The following is a 23,039-nucleotide window of genomic DNA, read 5'->3' on the forward strand; positions in this document are numbered from 1 at the left end:
TATGGACAAAGACCCTAAAAATCCTTTACATCAACGTGCTTTCTATTAAATGCTAGCCATGGTTGACGCATGGGGCTGGACGAAAAAAAAAAGATTACGCCTCCTGAGGCCCACTCCGTATTCTTCTCTTCTCCCTATGAACAAAACCAATGTTCCTAAAGATCTCGCCTTTTACTTCCACGGACATCTCGATCGCAACCAAGCCATGTACCACGATGTGGGTATCAGAATTTTATGAAATAATAAAATTTATATAAAAATAAAGTCACGTAGATTTTTTTTTTTTTTTTTTTGCATCAATCTTCTGAATCTTATACAATCATAAAAAAATCAAACTGCATGTGTACACTTTACTATCATTAAGTAGTATTTTGTTTTTCAATCCCAATTTCGAGTATAATCAACAGAAAGAATCTCACAAGCTTTCGAATATGTTGTGAACCAAGTTTGTAGAGGTTATGTCCTCATCCATCAGATTATTTATAGAATTAAAAAATTAATATTATCCATCATGACGAAGATTAATTTTATCACAATAACCATCAAATATATCCTTATTAGTTTATTGGGGCTTATCTTTAGTCAATTAAATCAATTAAATAAATCTTGAAGCATATTAGTGTGAGCTATATCGGATGGATTTAATCGGATAAATTTTAATATTCTCTCACTTGGTCCAACCTAATATAATCATCTTCATTTTAATTTTAAATATTCAAAAATTTTTAATAAAATTTTATTTTGGATCTAATAATTGAAAAACTGATGTGCATCCATATTAAAAAAAACTTAATTGCTCTACAAGATATACACTGTATGCTTATTATAAAATAATCAACGGTACAATTAATGATGATAAATACGTTATCAAGTAATATATGATTTTCCATACATCATAACACTACGATATCTCATAATCAAGTTATTTATATAAAATTTACTTAATAAATAGATGAAACTCTATGTCCATTCCTTCGTCATCTTTATATCATATAATAACAACTGATCAATATAAAATAAATAAACTAAATTTTATTATAAAACTCAATGTGATGACGTACTTTATATATAATATTCAATATATATCAAAAAATGAGCTATATCCTATGTGATTTACGTGATCTTTCAAAATTTCAGTAATATCTTTTAGTCAGTGGATCTACAATTATCAGCTCTGTATTAATATATTCCACATATACTATATCCTTTATTCTCTCACAAAGACCTAAGTATTTAATACTAATATATTTGCTGATACTTATACTCTTCGTACCAAAAAATCTTACTGAAAAACTATTATCATAGTATATCTTTATCTGTCTACTAATATAGTCAACAACTCCAAGTCTTATGATAAAATTTCATAATCATATAGCTTGTAAGCAAGTCTCATAGGCTACGCATGCTGGCTTCCATAGTGAATGTAGTGAATAAAATCTTATTTTATATTCATCTATGATGTAGCACCTCTTATAAGTAGAAAATATATCGGTGGTAGACTTCCTATTATTGATGTATTCAATAAAGTCTGAATTCTAATAGCCTATTACTTCATAATGATCAGACTGACTGTATGTGAGCATATAAATTTTTTTATCTTATAAGTAATGCATGACTTTATTTGTAACTTTTCAATGCTCTATTTTTCGATCACGTTGATAATGTCTAGGATTGATTTAACAAAAAGCAATGTCTGGATGTATACAAATACGAACATAGATTAAACTCCCAAAAAAGATATATAGATTATGAATCTTATTTCTTTTATATAGACCTCTTCCTCTAGATCATCATTAAGAAAAATTGTTCTCACATCCATCCGATGCAGTCCTAAAACAAAAGTAAATTATTAAGACCATGACAATCCTAAAAGAAGAATAGGTCCTTTTAAAGTCAATACTTTTCATTTATGTGAGCTCTTTTGACATAAGTCTGATTTTATACATTTGACCTTTCTATTAGGATTTCTTTGGTCATATAAATTCTTGTGCCAACCTATTGATCGTGCTCTTCAGGTAGATTAACTTATTCTCAGATATGATTATTATCTATAGAGGCTAACTCTTCTTTTTATGGCATCCAACCATTGCAAAGAATCCTCATCTTTCATGGCTTGTAAGACTGTCTCTAGGTTATATCCTTTACTTATATTAGTCAGTATACTACATAATCTAGAGATATGGTAGATTTTTTTATTCTAGTAGATCTCCAGATAGTTATCCCTTGATCCATTTGTGGTGGTAGTTAGATAGTTGCATCTTCGGCAATAGAAACCTTATGAGATACACTTGATGAAATGGTGATCCTTTCTAAATGTTATCTTAAAGAAAAATTATAGAAATTATTACTTCAGTCTATTTCTTAGGTACAGATTTATTTTTTATATTTTCTCAAAGATAATGTGTCAAGATTCTTCACTTCCGCTAAGCATGTCATCCTCCACTGCAAGTAAAAAAACTATTAGCGACGGCTTATTGCCGTCGCTAATAGTCTGTTTGTTGTCGCTTAATAATATTACCGTCATTAAAAATTTGATAAAAAAATCTCATCACTAATTATCATTATTAGTGATTGCAAATCTATCATTGCGAATAAAGATAATTAGCACGGTATTAGCGACAAAGTTCCATTGCTAACAATTTTAATTTTTTTAATCAAATTGTTAAAAAACTATTAGTGATGGTGACTGCGTCACTATTGCCATCATTAATAATTTTTTTAAATAAAATTTAAAAAATTATTAGCAATGATAGTTTGCGCCGCTAATATCGTCGCACTATCCCACAGAGAGGGCGTCGTAGAGCGGGTGGTGGGGGATGGGGGTGGAGGGCAGGAGCTGGTGCCTCAAGTGGTTGGACACCAAGGAAGAGGGTTTGGTGGTGTTCATTAATTACTTCAGGAGGTGGTGCCACTTCACGATGGAGCAGCTCTGGGGAGATGGCAGCGTGGCTAGAGGCTTTGAGAAGGCATTCCTTTGGGCAGTGAGAGGAACCAATGAGGATGCCACCAAGATGGAAGAGTGGATGCTGGAGAGGTGGGAGGAGAGGGTGGGAGAGGGGGGATTGGGTGTGAGAGGCTGGGAACCGTAGGTGGTGATTCTAGAGCATAAGGTGGTAGGGGCCTTCTTGACTCACTGCAGTATTGAAAAATATATCCTAAAGTCAATTATCTACCTATAAATGATTGAGCGCTTTGTAATATGTATATAAATTATTAATGCATAAAAGTTATTTTTGACAAAATTCATCATAAAAGTGCATCTTCCTTTAAACTTTTGTGTTATAATGAAGTCCTTAAAGCTATAATATAATCGATAAAAAAAGATTTATTGAATAGTTCTTAAACATATTTGTGACTAAATGATATGTTATTACTAAAAATAATAATATTTATCGAGTATAGATCGTTGTGTGCCATATGGGTCGGTTGTCCTTCTAACCAAAGAACGTGAAGACATTGGTATGGCATACAAATAAGATGTAGGAGTATATTGTCACTGAATAGTGACGCACCTATGGAGCGCTTTATTGTTAAGAGCAGCTCGTGAAGGATATGGACATAAGTGTCCTTCCGATCTGAGATCATCATGGTGACTTGCAAACAACTTATTATGCTTTGGTGCCAGACAATCTGTATTTCTAATACAGTGATGGAAGGTCGCTGGATACAGTCAAGTATTTGTAAAGTCAGTGTATGAGTCAAGATGGGATTAACCTCTCTGGATTATAAGAGTTAATACATCGCTATATCTCAATCTAGTAAAATCTTGATTAGGATAATCTTTATAATCTATCATAAAATTTTAAAAAAATTGAAATACAATATAGAAGACTATTTCAGAGTTGATAGTTAAATCCTAGATTACCTTAACCATTAGAATCAAAGGGATTAATTATGCGATAACTATATATCGAGATTTTTGAATATTACTTTACAAAAATTTGATCTATTCAGACGTCAAGTATCATTGCTAGATGGTCACTTTGACTAGTATAGGAAGTGATTCCTATGCTATTGATTTAATGTTCGAACTTATGGAGTGACGCACAAAGTCAAATAATATAAGAAAGAATCGACCGGATGTTTATATGTTCAATTTGAAAGTATGAGACTTGATTGAACACATAGATTTATTTAATTGAGAATTAAATTATGTGTCATGTGAAATTATATATTGACTATTTGCAGCTAGCACTGCACATGAGGCACAGGTTTAATTCCAGAGATGAAATTGATCAAATCAATATTTCAAGCAATTATGAGAGATGGGATTCAAGTCCTAATTACTTTAGATCAGATCTAAATTAATTAGATATAATTTTATTAAAGCTCATTAGGTTTAATTAACCAAATTGGACTAGGACAAGAATCTTAATTGGATTAGGATCAGCAGCCTTTTCGAATTTGATTCGAATCGAATTCGAATTAGATTTGAATTGAATCCAAATCTGATTTGATCTACTTAGTCATGTTTTTCAAATATTCTCTCACCATATGGAGGAGGGTCCCCTGAGGCATGCGGCATGAAAAGAAAGGCACAAGTTGGTACCTCTCCTACTTTGTTTGGGAATCCTTGTGTATTAGAAAGTTTGGATTTGATTCAAATATGGAGAGTCCTATTCCTAACACATGAAGGTTTTTGAATTGATCTAGAATCTCTTGTCTATTTAAAGAGGGGTGTAGAAAAGAGAAAAATCAATCAAAGCTTGAGTCTAGGTGTGAGATCTCCCCTTAGGCATCCCCTTTTCTTGGCGTGCTCCCCCGAGCATCTCTCTCCTCTTGGCATCCTCCCTTTTCATTGGTGGTGTGGTGTGTGGGCTCCTTCCTAACCTTGAGATTTGATCTTCAGGGTCTCCTCTTTCTTCTTCTTGAAGAGTTCTTTATCTCTCTGTCCTACGTTGCTTGACGTGCATATAAAATAGAGGATCTGCACATCCGAATCTTATGAAGTAAATCAATTGAGAAACTTCTTCAACCTTGATCTTCTTTCTGCTGTGAATTAAGATAAAATTTCATAAACATTATAAAAATTTAAATTACTAATCTATTCAACTTTCTTCCTGGCATCCAATGCGATCGGATAATTTTTTCTTCAACTGATATCAGAGCCAGGCTGTATGTCATGATTGCATAGTTTTATTTCTGAATTTTTTTAATTTTTTTTGATTTGGTTTTGAACCAAAAATTTTGATATCATTAAAATATATTTTGGTTTGATATCTCCAATATATTTGTGATCTGATTTTGATCAGATTATCAAATCAAAACCGACCCCTGAATCTGGCCTGTTAAAAATCTATTTTAGCAGAATTTTTTATGTAGTTTTTATGCTGATTTAAAATCTGATTATGCACAGATTTAAATCTATTTTGATAGATTTTTTGTGATGTATTTCAATTGTAAAATTAATGCTTCAATCAGGCTCCAATCTAAATCTGTTTGACAAAGTTTCAGATCTGATTTCAGCAACATAACTGTGTATGTTTGATCATATCTCATGCCAAAATTTTTCTATGTGATCATACATATATTTTAAATAATTTTTTTTTTATTTTTTTAAATATAAAATTAATGATTCATATGATGACATGATTAAGGTTCAGATCTGAAAATTTTATGTAGTAGTAACAATCTAATTAGATTAGATAAAAATTCTGCATGCTATCATGTTATGGATATGATATGAACCAAAATTTTTCTTTATATATATAATATGTGGTATAGACTTTTTTCTTAGTAGCAAAGTATTCGAATTGAGCTGATTACCATAGTCATTTGGTCATAAAAAGAAGTAGAGATTAAAGTTTCTCTCTTGTCCAATTGACGGATTCTCTTATGACATGTAGGGGTGCTGATGTGATTGTATCTCATGAAGAAGAGTGACGAAAAGAAACCTTAGAACTCTTTTAATCATAAATTAAGTTTAGATTATATCTAAAAGGATTTATGATTTATTTTTTACTGATTTATGCAAAATACTCATATCTGAAAATTAGTTTTCTAATCTGAAATAATAACATATGATGTAAGGTTTTGCATGAAATTTTTTATAAAATAATTTTACAAATTGAAATACTTTCAATATAGAATTTCATATGCTTAATTATATATTAAGATATGATTATCAAAATATCTAGATTTTAGAATTGAAGATCTTAAGACACCTTATAAATTAAGGAGCTTTGAGTTAGCTTGAATCAGGTCATCTAACTGCGTTAGACATAGGACTAGTAATAAATATGGACCAAATAGAGAAATTAATTAAATCTAATCAATAGTTGAATTAGATTAAGCCAAAATTTTTCAACGATCAACCTCAAAAGTTGTAGCTTGATCAAGTCCATATTTTTGACCATACCAAATAGACCTGATTGTAACTCAGTGGTTGAGCCTGAGTTTTTTGGTTGATCAAATAGAAATTAATCGATCAATTAATGTCTAAGATAAGTTCGAAAGTATGATCAGTAGTTTTTAATTAGGAGCATGCTTATCTGACCTATATGGTGTCTAAGGCAAGCATTGACTACCCTTCCATCGATCTCACTTATCTGATCAATTAGATAGATTATGTTAAGATTAGATCACAGAATGATTTGAGTTAATCTATGCCATTAAGATTAATCAATGTGACTGATTTAGATATTCTTGAGCCAGCTTGTTTCTAATCCTCTTTGATGACTTGGTGAAGCCAGTGGAAGGATCATGGAAATGCTGGTTAACCTCTTCTCTTTATTCTTAAACTAATTAATTAAATCTTTTAAATTATTAAGTCTTTAAAATAAAATAGTTACGGGGATAACTGCTTCATAGCCTCATATTAAGGTGGATGGTAAAGGGTCCTATATTTTAGATTAGCATTGGAGACATCTTATTCCTGGCACTTATCTGGATATTAGAATTATCATTCATTATATGATAACTCTGCTGTACTATCTGATGAATGGTTGGGTTGACCAGAACCTACTCGGACCTGATCATTCATCGATTAGATTCACTGAGTATGTTCATGTTAATGGTTGGATATAACTAAGACTTTCAGTGGATGCACCATATGCTTGCTGAAGAGGTGTCTGGGGTAAAATTATTACTAAAAATTATTTAAAAAAATAATTGATTAAGAATCTATCCATAGTGCACATATGTTGGCAAAGCCATACTCGAGCTTATGTGTAGTTTATGTGGATTCTAGTACCTGTTAAGAGATTAATATAATTATTTGAATTGAAGGTAAAGACTATCAATTCATATAAAATAATAGAAGAATCTTTAGACTAAAGTCTAAGTCTTTAAGACTGAATAGTTCATATACTAATATAGTCTTATTTTTTCTTTCAACAATAGCTAATACTTTATCATTCAGCTTGCTGTTGGATAACGACAAGCTCATCAGATCATAGTTAATATCGAAAGCTCAAGATTATTTTGAAGTACAAGAGGATCTTGTATATACTTATAAATCTAGCACCTAAGGAGCCTGCTCCGAACGCTAGTGGTGCAATCAGAGATATTTACCAGAAGTGACTCAATGATCAAGTCACTGTGCATTGCATTATAAGGGTAGCTATGAATGACAAGTTCAATTGCAAGTTTGAGGATGCTCTATCAGAGGATATCTTTCAAATATTGAATGAGTTTTTTGACACTCCTGATAACGTTAAGAGGTGCAAAATATCTTGTGCTATCTTTAATGCATGGATGAGAGAAAGGGTGTTAGTCATTGATCATATATTGTATATGATTGAGCAAATTGAGCGTCTGAGTAAACTCAAATTTTTCTTGCATGAGCAGCTAGGAAAGGATACGATCCTGAATTCTTTATCCAACTCCTACCTATCCTTTCTTCATCGTTACAGAATGACTAAGTCTGCAGTAAACTATCATGGTTTGCTAAGATTATTATAGACCTTTGAGAAGGATAACCAGCATCAAAAGGAGCCGATGAATATGACAGATGGTTCTACTTATAGGCATCGTCTCTTTTAAAAAGGAAAGAAGAAGAACAAGAAGAAGGTGCAGCATACTAGGGCTCCAAAGCTCAGTCAGAATAAGAAGTCAAAAGTTGATAAGAGCCAGCAAAAGTACTTCTTCTACAAAAAGCTAGGATATTGAAAAAGCAATTATCCTCAGTATATAGCTTCTCTCGACTCCAACAAGCCGAACAAAAGAAAGTAGCAATCTGTTACTGGATAAGGTACTTATATAATAACTTCTTGTAATTTTTCTATATATGATACTACTACCTGGATATTGGATATCGAAAGTTCAATTAACATTTATAATTTATTACTGGGACTTTAGGTCAGTAGAAAATTCAGAGATGACAAACAGTTCTTGAACGTTGAAGATGGAAGCCTTATTTTAGTTCTAGTCCTAAGAATTATTTAGCTTATTTTTGAGTCTAGAATTATCATATTAGATGATTATCATTATTGTCCTTCTTTTTTTGATGAATGTCATCTCTATAGACCTTTTGGCTAAAATTGATTTCAACTTTTTAATAAAAGATAATTTTTATGATATCATTATGAATGATACTACAATTATACATGGATAATTAAAATATGACATATACCTTCTATCATAGCCTATAAGTGTAATGTAAACATCTATTAAATATTCTAAAGTAGATAATATAAATGATGCTTATCTTTGGCATTATCGACTAGGTCATGAGAACAAGAATAAGATGGACAGATTAACTAAAAAAGAAATCTTCAAAATTGGTGATTGTGAATCATTATCGATCTATGAATCTTATCTTCTTGATAAGATGACAAAGTCATCTTTTAAAAAAAAAAGATAATCGAGCCACTGATATTCTAAATCTAGTACATAATGATGTATGTGGAACCATGAGTACAAGTGCCAGAGGTGGATATAATTACTTCATTACTTTCACTGACAACTTATCTAGATATGGATATGTTTATCTTACGAAGCATAAATCTGAATCATTTAAAATATTCAAATAATTTCATAATGAAGTAGAAAAATAAATTGAAAAGAATATTAAAACTCTTCGATCAAATCGAAGAGGTGAATACCTTTTCAAAGAGTGTCTAATATATCTAGAAGAGAATATGATTCTCTCACAATGGATTTCTTCTAGAATACCACAGCATAATGGGATATCAGAAAGGAGGAATCGAACACTGTTAGATATGGTTTGATCTATGATGAAATCTGTGACTCTGCCAATCTTCTTTTGGAGATACACTCTAGAAACTGCATGCTATATTCTAAACAACGTTTCAAGTAAATCGATCACTAAAACTTTATATGAGATATAGACCAAACATAGGCCAACACTCTCTCATCTTAGGATTTGGGATTGTTCGGCTTATATCAAATGTTTACAAACCGACAAGCTTGGATTAAGGTCCGATAAGTATTTATTTATAAAATATCCAAAGAAAATAAAAAGATACTATTGCTATCTCACTGAAGAACAAAAGGTGTCTATTAGTAATAGGATAGTCTTTTTAGAAAGAGAGTTCCTTAGAGAAAGAACTGATGCCATTAAGATTGAACTTGGTAAAGTTCGTGAGGTAAAAAATTAGACACCTTGGAGTGAGAATACAGAATTAAATTTGATTGGAGAATCAAATTTAGAGCCTATCACAAAGGTACAATTGAGAAGATCCGATACAGTACCACATCAACTGGATAGATACTACGATTTCTTGATCTGAAATGATGATCCTATCGAAGTAGATAAGAACGACGAGGATCCGATCACTTATATAGATGCCATACAGAGGTTCAATTCTGAAAAATGGCTAAAAACTATAAAATCTAAAATAGAGTCCATGGAGTCAACGATATATGGATACTTGTTGATCCATCCAAAGGGATTAAACCCATAAGATAAAAATAGATCTTCAAAAAGAAAAGAGGAGCGGATGAAAAGGTAAAGACCTATAAAGTCTATCTAGTTACTAAAGGATATCATCAACGTTATGGTACTAACTATGATGAGACATTCTCTCCTATGACAATGCTCATGTCCATTCGAATTATGCTTGCTATAGCGATACACTTAGATTATGAGATCTAGTAAATAAATATCAAAATCACTTTTCTTAATAGACAGTTGAAAGAAGAGGTGTATATGATACAATATGAAGGGTTCACATCCATAGATAAATCTAAAGTATGCAAGCTAAACAGATTCATTTATGGACTGAAACAAGCTTTTTGAAGTTAGAACATGTATTCTGATAAGATGATCAAAACGTATGGCTTCATTAAGAACGGAGAGGAGCCCTGTATCTATAAATGGATTAAAAATTTTATAATCATCTTTCTTGTATTGTATGCAAATGACGTACTTTTAATAGAAAATGACATTCTTGCTTCATAAAGTGTAAAGTCGTGGCTATTATCATAATTTTTTATGAAAAATTTGGGAGAAGCATCTTACATTCTAGCGATGAAAATCTATAGGGATAGATCTAAAAGGTTGCTTGGATTGTCCCAAACCACATACATCGATACCGTGCTGAAATGATTCAACACGAAAAATTTTAAGAAAGGCTATATATTGATTGCCTAAGGAATTACTCTCTCTAAGAAGGATTGTCCAACAACTCTTCAAAAGAGAGTGTATGAGTAGAATCCCATATACCTCGACAGGAGGATCTATAACATATGCTATGATATATATGAGGCCGTATGTAGCCTACTCAATAAGAATAGTGAGCAGATATCAGTCTGATCTGGAAGAGAACCATTAGAAAGTTGTGAAGATAATCCTTAAGTATTTAAGAAATACCAAAGATCAATAGTTAATCTATGGAGATACAGACTTTAAATTTATGAGATATACTGATTCTAATTTTCAGTCTGATCATGAAGACAACAAAAGTATGTCTGGATACATTTTCACTTTATTTGATGGAACGATTTGCTGGAAGAGTTTCAAGTAACATACGATAGCTGATTCAGTATGCAAAGTGGAATATATTACAGTATCCGATACTGCAAAGAAAGCTGTTTGATTGAAAAAGTTCATCTGCAAATTTAAAGTGGTTCCTTCAGTTAAAGGTCCAAATTTACTGTATTATAATAGCACTGGTGCCATCGCTCAAGTCAAGGAACTCAAATCTCATCAGAAGATCAAATATATTCTACATCGCTATCACCTAATCCGTGAGATCATCGATCGAGATGACATCGAGCTATTAAAGATTGATAGAAAAAAAAATCTAGCCGATCCCTTTACTAAAGTTCTCAAAACTAAAGAGTTCAATGATCATAAGTGAAAGATGGATGTTAGATACTGTCCTGAATGGTTTTAGTTCAAGTGAAAGTTGTTGGAAAATATGTCCTAAAATCAATTATCTATCTATAGATGATTGAGCTCTTTGTAATATATATATAAATTATGAATAAATAAAAATTATTTTTGATAAGTTCATCATAAAAGTGCATCTTCCTTTAAACTCTTGTTTCATAATAAAATCTTTAGAACTATAATATAATCGATAAAGAAGAATTTATTGAATAGTTCTTAAATATGTTCATGACCAAATAATATGTTATTAACAAGGACAATAACATTTATCGAGTATAGATCATTGTGTGCTATATGGATTAGTTATCCTCCTAACCAAAGAGTATGGAGATAATGATATGGCATATAGGTGAGATGTAAGAGTATATCATCATTGAACAGTAACTCACCTGTGGAGCACTCTGCTGTCAAGAGTAGCTCGCAAAGCATATAGGTATAAGTGTTCCTCTAACCTAAGATTACCGCGATGACTTACAAACAATTCACTGTACTTTGATGCGAGACTACCTATATTTTTAATACAAGAAAGAAGACTACTGGGTACAGTCAAGTACTTGAAAAGACGATATATGAGTTAAGATGGGATTTATCTCTCTGGATTACAGGAGTTAATACATCACTGTATATCAATTCAGTAAAATCTTGATCAGGATAATCCTCATGATCTGTCACAGGATTTGAAAAAGATTAAAATACAATGTGGATGACTATTTTAGGATTGATAGTTAAATCTTAGGTCACTTTGAGCATTGAGGTCAAAAGAATAAATTATGCAGTAATCATATATCAAGATTCTTAAATGTTATTTTATAAATATTTGACTTATGCGGACATCGGATATCATTATTAGATGGTCAATTTGATTAGTATAGGATGTGGTTCCTATACTACTAGCTTAGTGTTCGAACTTATGGAGTCACGTACAAAGTCAAACAATGTAAGAAAGAATTGATCAGATATATATATATTCAATTTGAAAATATAAGACTTGATTGAATATATATATTTATTTAATTAAAATTAAATTTTATTATATAAAAAATATTAAAATACCACTTAGATCCACCTCTGCAGCACCCTCTGGCAGCTCCGATGATGTGGCAGTGAAAATGGGGAAGGCTCATCCTCAGGGATACACTGAAAATTCGAATATGGTCGTCTCTCTCTTGGTGCCATACCTGCAATGCTTAAATCATACATATAACTAACTTGATATATAAATTAATATAATAATAAATAATAATAGCAAAAAAATATATAAATGCTAATGAATAGAACTGTATTGCATACCATTAATGTAAAAAAAGATTCAACAAAGAATATAGATCTACTCATTAATATTCATATCCTCCTCGATTTGTAGGTTCTCCTCCGAATCACAATAATCGATTAATATATCATCTTCTATCTCATCATCATTTATGAACTGATTGTCGCCTTCTGAATGATCAAGATTAAATACAAAATCAACTTCAACTTCGTTGGATGGTAGATCAGTCCTATTCAAAGGAGTTGTTACAAGTTCTTCATCAACAAGGAGCTCAATCAATGGTTGTTCTTTCTCTTGAAAGGCTTCCTCTTTATATAGATCTAAATTTTCATCCATCTCTAGTCAGGTTGGTATGTCATATATGTCTTTAGGTATTATTCTTTGTATGACATCCAATCACTTCAATACTTCGGATTCTTCGAATATATTACTTATTTTGCTTGATTTGCTAATATAGATGACTCATTCTGGTATCATGTTTGTATAAAATTTATACTAATAAAATATGAATCGATATGAATATCTATCTTCTCATTGCTAATATCTTACCATTCACACTGAAACAAAAATATCGAATTATTGGACCCATACTTCAGTTCTATGATATCTATCAATACACCAAGATATTCAATCTCTTTTTCTCCTTTATATCCTATCATAGCAATTTTACAATTCTGGATCTATCTTTGCATCTCAAGCTCTTTTATATGAAATCTCATTCCTCTAATGATATAGGATGCATAGTGGTTAACCTTTTAATTGGGGTCACATGCTAAATCATTCAACTCATCGATCACATCCTCTTCTTTATTGAAATACTTAGATTTCATCTACAACATAACATAAAAATTATATTGATTCAAATAATTAATTTTATAATTATTAAAATATAACATAATACTAGTGAAACTTATCCGACCTTCAAATTATTTTATAATTTCCTTCTATGTCGATCATCAATATCTGTATTATTCTCTCTGGATAGTATACTCTTGTGCTCACTGCAACAAGTCATGATTTTTAATTTTACATTGATATGAAATAATTAGTTAGAATACTAAAAAATATACTAAGATGGTACTTAATAAATCTTCAATTTTTTCATAATTATTTATAATATAAAAGTGTTCCTTGGATAGCACATTTATGTCCATAAACTTATATCTCCTTCCACCCATAGGTCGAGCTGTTTATTTGAATATAGACAGTGTCAGTTCATCATCATCCTATTCATGATCTGTGTTATGTTCTGCATGATTGAATCTTATTTTGATATCATCAAGATACATCGAGCAGAATATGACGCACTCCGTAACTATGTATGCTTTCACTATAGGCCCTTCAGGTCATGCCTTATTACGCACATATTTTTTAGAGTACATAGAATTTTATAAATAAAAATAAATTTAAATTTAACTAATATGTTTATATTTTATAACTGATATGATAAAAAAAATATAATTTCTTTATCTTTCAATAGGATACATTCACCAATAATATACCGGTCCGATCAATAGAGCTTTCTTTGGAAAATGAACAGTTAGATGCATCATAACATCAAAAAATGATGGTAAAATTTTTTTTTCTAACTTACAAATAATGAGCATGATATTCTTCTTAAACTTCTCAAGTAAGTAAATCTTCAATTTTTGATAACATAATTCTCGAAAGAACACTTTCAACTCAATTAATGCAGCTTGAACATCACCACTCAGATAGCCATGCATGACCACAAGAAGCAAGCGCTAGATCATCACATGGAAGTCATAACTTTTTATGCTAGAGATATTGCCGTCATTATTGCCAACACACTGTAATACATTTGAAGCATAAGTATCAAAAAACTTTATGATTTTGAACCATGCACAGAAACTCTTCTTCTTCTCACCAAATAGTAAATAACATGCAGGTGGTATAAAAAATTTATCACCTCAGTGAATTAAATGGAACTCCAATCGGATTTTTATTTCTTACAAATTAAGGTGAGCTTTTGAATTATCTTTTATTTTTTCTATGATGTTCAACACTGTACCAATGATATTATCACAAATATTCTTCTCAATGTATATTATATTTAAGTTATGACGAAGTGGTAGCTACTTTCAGTATGGTAGTTCAAAAAATATGTTTTGCTTCATCCAATTCAGCTAAGCTTTAGTATGTTTCTGCTTGCGAGTATCCGATGTTTTCCTAAATTTCATAATTTCAATGGCTTTAAATTATTCTAAAACTTTTGCTCCACCTAACTTCTTAAGTAGTGGATGTCGGTCAGACTTACCATCAAAGTATTGATATAACGGATCCTCTAAGAGTGATTAGCAGGTAGAAACCATCGATGATCCATGAAGTGAATTTTTCTTCCATGCTTTAAGTGTAAGGAGGACGTATCCTTGTTGCATATTGGGCATGCTAGATATCCTTTGGTACTCCATCCAGATAAATTTTATATACAAAAAAAATATTTATGATCCATAAAATCAAACATGCAACTTAAAATTTTTTCAACTGATGGAATCATATGTTTGTACTCTATTTTTCTATAGCTTCTTCAGATTATCGATTAAGAATCGTAGATATACATCAATTTTATTACTTAATACTTTCGAATCCGAAATCAACAGTGACATAAAAATAAATGGTTCTTCATACATTTTTAAGATGACACATTATATGGTACTAGCATCATAGGCCTCATACTGTAGAAAGTACTCAAAATGTCAAAGGACTTAAATCCATCTGTTGCTAGACCAAATCGAATATTGCGTGGGCTATTCATAAAGTGTGGATGCTTTGCATCGAAGTCTTTCTACACTACAGAGTTGGTCGGATGGCTAGGTATGTTCTCCTTCGAAACTCACTGCTTATGATACCATCTCATTTTTTCAACTATCTTTGTGGGCATATACAACCTTTGAAGTCTTGAAATTAATAAAAAATACCTCAAAATTTTATGAGGTATCTTCTTTTCCTTTCTATTATCGATTTTGTACCTAAGCTCATCGCATTTCTAACATTCACTTGCTTGTTCATTCTCTTTATAAAATAATATCAGTTATTTTTACAGGCATGCATAGGAATATACCCAAGTTTCAATTCCCGCATGTATGTTTTTGCTTTAGAATATAATTTCGAAAGTCTCTCTTCATCGAAAAAAGCTACTTTAATCAATGTCAAATTTTGATCAAATGATTTCTGACTCCATCGATTCATGATTTTAATACGAAGCAATTTGATCAAAAACTCTAATTTAGAAAACTTTATATAATTTGGATAGAGTGGCTCTCATGCATCCCTTACAAGCTTTGCATACTATTCAGAAGTCCCTTCTATCTCATTAATATTGTGTTCATGATTAGAACTGTCTTCAGATGCACTAGTACTCATGGGTACATTTGAGTGAACATCCTGATATAAATCATCTAATAATGAGTCTATACCATCATATTCGATAGGTTCTGTAGTATCATTATTATCTTCAATATCGTCATCGTCATGCATAACTTCTTTCGAATCATCCTTCCCATGCCAAATCCAACGAGTATACTTGTCCATATGATAATATAGCATATGCACCTCAACAAATGATATGTGATGATATACCATATTGAGACATCTCTTATATAGATTTTTTATCCTACTGGTACTGTCAGCCTTACACCATACAAACTCATTAAAATTTTGAATATCTTTTCGATATTCAGATAAAAAAATATCTCTAGTATTCATCTAACTTTTGTTGATATCCATCTAATAATAAAGAAAATCATTAACAGTAAAGAAAATATCCCTGACATTCATTCAAATTGGATCGCGACCCTGATCCCAAACCGAATCCCGACTCAAACCCCGAGCTGGATCTCGATTCGACCTAGATCTTGACCCGATCCAACCTGGCTCCCGACCCCTATTTTTCCTCTATTTTCCCCCTATTTTTTCTCTATCTTTTTTTGTGGAGTCTCAAATGGGTGGAGGGTTGGAGCTACCGAATATGGAAGCTTAGATTGAGACTTCTCAAAATAGAGAAAGTAGAGAAAAAGCATGAAAAAATATAATAAAAATCAGCAAAAATAAATAATTTTTTTCCCACATAGATTCATCATTTTTTTGATATTTGCGATGAAAATATTTTTATGGCAAATAATTCTATTGTAAAAACTCTATATTCTTGTAGCGCAAACTCAATTTAGGGTATAGGGTTAATTTAGAGTTTAGGGTTTAGGATTAGTTTAGGGTTTAGGGTTCATAATTAATTTAGAGCTTAGGATTTACAGTTTAAAGTTTCAGAACTTTAGGATTTAAGATTTAAGATTTTAAGGCTTCGGATCTATGGCACACTATCCACAGATTCTGCATATACAAATTAATACAAGATAATTGCTATCTAATTATTTTATCATTTAAAATGACTTACATAATAAATTCATCCTGTCACCAACTAATAAGTAAAATTAGGTCCTATTCTATTTAAAAATTATATTAATTATATAGGTCAATTATAGTAATTAAATGATATGCAATAGGAGCTGAAAAAAATTTCGACAGTATTTCTCTTTAGTTCTCCCTATACAGCTGAAGATGTATGAGGAGAACTAAAGAAAAATACTATCTAAAATTTTTATCAAATCCTCAACATATTGTTTGATTATTATAATTATTTATAAAATTAATTATAATTCTTAAACTATTCAAATTGAATAATCAATTGATCAATGTATATAATTCTCCTATCCATATAAAAATATATAAATATACAGATGTCATAGAATGTATATATTAATCAAAAGATGGATCTATGGTTCTATGCAATGTAAATTTTTTAAAAATAAATACCTAATTAATTAGTTAAATCAACATGTAATTATAAAATATAAATTCATCACAAAAGATATGGTTGTGTAGTAAAATCAGATATTGATAATGAAATCAGATATCAAGTAACAAGATATGGTTTATAAAACAAAGTGGTAGAAACCAATGACATCAAAAAATTAAAGGTTGTCAACAACCACTACATCAATATATTCAATAATACATGACATCAAGATTGATTGGTGCAGTGAATTGTTAAATTGTTTGACACTGCATTAAGGTCTCTAAAGTGTTTACTAGCATTAGCATAAATTGGATTTGGTGCCTTTACATAGTGTGTATTACTTTTGTTGGTTCTTATTTGAAGAAAAGGAGGAAAGCCACAGATCACCGCCTCTTGCCCGAATCACTGCTGCCTCTCTAGATGATGGTCGAAAACCATTCGCAAGGTAGAATTCATCGGTGAGGTAGGATGGAGACTCGCTAGAGAAGGGATCCAAGTACTTGACTCGATCGGGATCATACCAGGGGTCCTAGGCTCTTCAAACTTTTCTTTTCTTTTTCTTTCTCACATTCTCTCCTGAACCCTCTGGAAGCTTTCTAGACCCTCATAGACGCTAGCCTCCTTGGCTCCTCCCAGCCCCGCTCTCCTCCCTATTGCATCCCTTCAGTCTCTGCCACCTCCCATCGGTCTAAAACTTCCTCCCTGTCTTGGCCTTTCCCTATGATCCATTGCTTCTCGCGAAGGCAACCGCACAGACCCAACACAAAAAGAAAAGGAAAATAAAAAAAAAACCTTCTCCCTTTCCTATTTGATGGAAATAGAAAACTCCCCTTTTCCTCTTCTTTGGTGCCCTCAGACCTTTTCCATTTGCAGTGTCGGAGCTGTCGTAACTCCAACGGATGGAGGTCCTCACCAGCCCCTGACCCCCGTGCTCCCCTAGCCCTCGGCCCCCGCGCTTGCACCCCATGCCCCCTACGATCTACCCTTCTCCCGGCTCCTGCGCCCGCACCCCACCACATCCCATTGTCGCCCGACGGCACCTGCCACCCTTCCCCTCCCTCCTTCCCAGCCTGGCCCCTCTTCTCCCCTCTAGCTAGATGAAATGAAAATAAATAAAAGGGTACCAATCTTATCTTTGTCAGCAACGGCAACATGGAGACGTACGGCATGCAGGAGATGGTTTCGACGATGAGGATTAATGTACAGTGAGAGAGGGAGGGAGGAAGAGAGGGAGAGAGCCATGGGAGAGGGGTTTTGGCAGGAGAAAGGGAGGGAGAGAGGGAAAGCACAAGCAGTGGGGAGGAGCCAGGGGTTTCATGTGAAAAGAGGAGGGTTTCGCAGGAACCAAGAGAGGCAGACAGAAGTGATAAAAAAAAACCTAATTTTCATTAAATTTTTAGCGACAGTTATTTTCATCTCTAAAAACTACTATTAGCAACAAATATTCCATTTCCATCACTCATAATTTCCACCAAATTTTTTTCTCTCTAAAAATTTTTCCTCTAAAAAATTTAATCAAAAAAATTTCATAAAAAAATTAATTAGCAATGAAAATTAAATTTCTATTGCTACTAAGCATTATTAGTGATGTAAAATATTTTTTCATCGCTAATAATTTCCACCAAAAAAAATTTTCTCTAAAAATTTTTCATCTAAAAAAATTTAATTTATAAAAAATTAATTTATGATGAAATAGTATTTTTTGTTACTAATAATCATTATTAGCGATAAAAATATGTTTCCATCGCTAATAATTTCTGACAAAAAAAAATTTTCCCCTAAAAATTTTTCTCTCTAAAAAAATTTAACAAAAAAAATAGCGATAGAAAATATTTTTACATCACAAATACTTTCTACCACCTAAAAATTATTTCTTGCTAAAATAATTTTTATCCAAAAATAAATTTTTCATCACAAATAAATTTTTGTTCGATGCATGGAGCATGTGCATGCTGTTCGATGCACTGTGCACATGCGGACTCGCATGGCACACGATGGACAAGTGCAATGCATGTCACCTATATTATGATTGTGAACAGAGACAATGAGAACTCCGATGTGATGCAGAGAGTTAAAAATTTGAACAATTTTTAGACCATTCGATGTGAAGTAGCATGCACGTCGTTTGATGCAATGCAAGATGCACACTATTCGATGCTCATAATTTTAAAAGTGCGAATGAGTCGGGTTGACCAGTAACCCAATTCGAATCAATTCAATTAGACTGATCCAAAATTTTTTATCGTAAATAATTAGACATTAGCGATAGAAATATAGCATCCATCAACGATTCATCCCCCTCGACTTTTGTCATACTTGAATCGATATTTTTCTTTTTGAAATAAGCCTAACAATTCAAAAATCTTAAAATTTGGGAGTTAGTATAGAAAAAAAAGATAGGAGATGAACAGGATGAGTAGAAGAAGAAGTTTGGAAAATTGTAAGTCTCGATTTTGCAGCTGGTTGAAGAGAATGTTAGTATAATAAAGGGGTAAAAATCGATAGAGAGAGAAGTAAAGCAAAAATCGACAAAAAAAAATTTCATCATAAATAATCTATCATTTATTTTTTTAAAATTTTTGATTTTTCATCAATTATTTACAATAAAAATAAATTTTACATTACAAATAAATTATTTACGATGAAATATTTTTATCATAAATAATCTATCATTTATTTTTTTAAAATTTTTTATTTTTCATCGATTATTTGTGATGAAAATTTTTTTATCAAAAATAATTTAGTATTTTTTCATCACAAATATAGCTTATTTATGACTAAAAATTTTTGTCACAAATAAACTATCATTTATTTTTTTATTTTTTTATTTTTATTTGATTATTTATGATGAAAATTTTTAGTCATAAATAATTTATATTTATGATAAAAATATTTTTTTCATCGCAAATACTTTATTATTCATGATAAAAAATATTTTTCATTATAAATAATATATTATTCACAATGATAATATTTTTCATCGTAAATATAGGTATTTACAATAAAAATATTTTTGTAGCAAATAATTCAATCGTAAAAATCCTATTTTCTTGTAGTGATATAATTTTTTTTGCTTGTTATCTATTTTATCTATCTAAAGCTAGACAGCTCAGATATCTTCTTAGTCGGCTAACTTTCATATCTTGATCAGTTAACTGAATTTTTAGATTGGCTCAGAGAATTTATAAATTTTTACTGCTTTTTGTATTCTTTTATTTTTGAGCCTGAGTCAGCTATCCCATTTTTGTGAGTTAGCTAAGCTTCAGCCTTCATCAACTATGTTGTTTTCATGATCGACTCAGAAGAATTTCTAAAATTTTTAGTCTACTATCTTTATGTAGAGTCTAAGACTGAGTCGGCTATCCAGATAGATAAGTTAATTTTGATCCTATCTTGATTGACTCATATAAAAACTTAATCGATTAAGGAAGATCATCTGAATTTTATCTTTTTCTGTCTTTCTCATGATTCGAGACTAGATCGACTTAACTTCTTTCTCAGTCGACTCAAAAGTATGCGATATATGTCAAAATTATTTTTTTTTAATTTTAAGTAGCTTTCTTTATCAAACATATTCTAGGTTAGATTTATCTTCTCAAACTTAATATTTGAATTATCGAAAAGTCTTTTTAGGCTAGATTTTTTTATCAAATTCTTTGTATACTAAAGTTAGTTTCTTTGCTTCCAAAACTTAAATCTTTGACTTGAGAATATGGAATCACTAAAATTTAATAGAATTTTCTCTCAAATTATGTCAACTTTTGAGCATTATAAAAAACTCTATAATCACCCTTAAAAGCATCATTAGTAATTTCAATTTGTACTCAAATTTTTTTGACATTATCAAAATCAATTCCAAGACTAACATACGTTTACCCTAAAACATATATTCTAGATTCTATGCCATACTTGGATAATTGTAGAATAAAAATATTAAAATATTAGAATCATTCTTTTCATATAAGTAAAACATAAATCTATATCTTTATTAAACTTTAGTAAAAGAACTTATTAATAAAATAAATATTTTATATATTCATAAAATATATTATTTTTTAAATAATTATGTAATTAATAAAATAATATTTTAAAATAGATATTTTTTAAATAAAAAAATTTTTGCATGTATATCCTTCTAAATATTCAAATTTATGTGAATACCCTTGTAAAATTGATATTTACATGTATATCCTTATAAAATACTTGATTTGCATGTATACTTTTTTTTTATTTTTTGTATATATACTCATGTCATCTAACATCGTTAAAAAGTTAATGATTAAAAATTTAAATGACTAAAATACCCTTATGAGTATATATGCAAAAAAAATTATAAGGATATATATGCGATTAGTAATTTACAAGGATATATAAATAAATATTAATTTTAAAAGGGTATTCATGCAAATTTTGACATTTAGGAGGGTATACAAGTAAAAATTATTTATTTAATTTTAATTGTATATTATTTTAACGAGATGGAAAGAATTTAAACATATTAATTAATATCATAGTAAGGATGATTCAAGTACATTAATTTTTATCTATTGCTTCTTTATTGGCATTTATAGTAGGAATAGTTCATTTGTTTAAAGATTTTATATAGATACTTCTCAAAAAAATTTAAATAAAATAAAGTTAATCTAATGATAGGAGGTTCACACAACTTCACCCACTACTTTCTTGCCAGTATTCTACCATTGTTTGTTGGCACTATCAAATCAGCATCATCATTTTCTTAAAGATGTCAGTGTGCAATTGCTCAGATGTAGCCACCCCTTGCCATATTCCAAGTAACATGAGCCCCACCTTAGCATAGACTCAAAACGACATAAATGCAATCAATCTAATGGAATTTAACAGAGAGAAACTTGTGACAGGCAAGAGAACCTATCTCAATAAGCATGATACCACCTTTTTTCACTTGAGAGAACTACTAACATCATCACTTTAGCAAAGTATATCGACAAGCAATCTAAATTAATAATCCAATTTGCATGCTCTGAAATATAAATTAATGTATAACTACTGCAAATTAGAAGCAACCAAGAAAGAGTAATAACAAAGTAATTTCCACTTGTACTCTTCTCATCAAATAATGTGCAGTCAAATAATGTAGCATCTAACAAAGTAATAATCATAACTCATCATCATCTTTCTCAGCGATATGCTTCAGAAGCTCATGTTCTCCACATGATAAAATCTGAAATTAACTAATAAAAAAAATAATAATGAGATTTAACTTTATATCAACTAAAAAATTATGTTTAGCAATTATCAAAATATTGATCTAAATAATTTGAAAGAAAATAAAATACGAAAATTGAGATAGTATCTCCAATCACATACCAATCAAGATTATTGGTAGGCATTACTTCTCCAATTGAAATTTCCATCGTTCTAGCTTGCTTGCAGGGTCTTTCTTTATTTTTTTTCTCTCTTGGTGCTATAAATAATGCATGTGTACCTCCTGTTGTTGACATTCTTCCTCTTGAGCTATTTCTTTTAGGCATGTAATTTTTTTAATAAGAAGTAATTAATAAATGATAAATATCCTAGTCAAACTAGTGCATATGTTACCTCCAGGGTTTTTTGGTACAGAAGATGATGATACTGAAGCTTGAGATTCCTCCACTACTGGATTTTTACAGGTCTTTGCA

This window comes from Elaeis guineensis, chromosome 3 (genome assembly GCF_000442705.2).
Source record: "Elaeis guineensis isolate ETL-2024a chromosome 3, EG11, whole genome shotgun sequence".
In the NCBI taxonomy this organism is placed as follows: Eukaryota; Viridiplantae; Streptophyta; class Magnoliopsida; order Arecales; family Arecaceae; genus Elaeis; species Elaeis guineensis.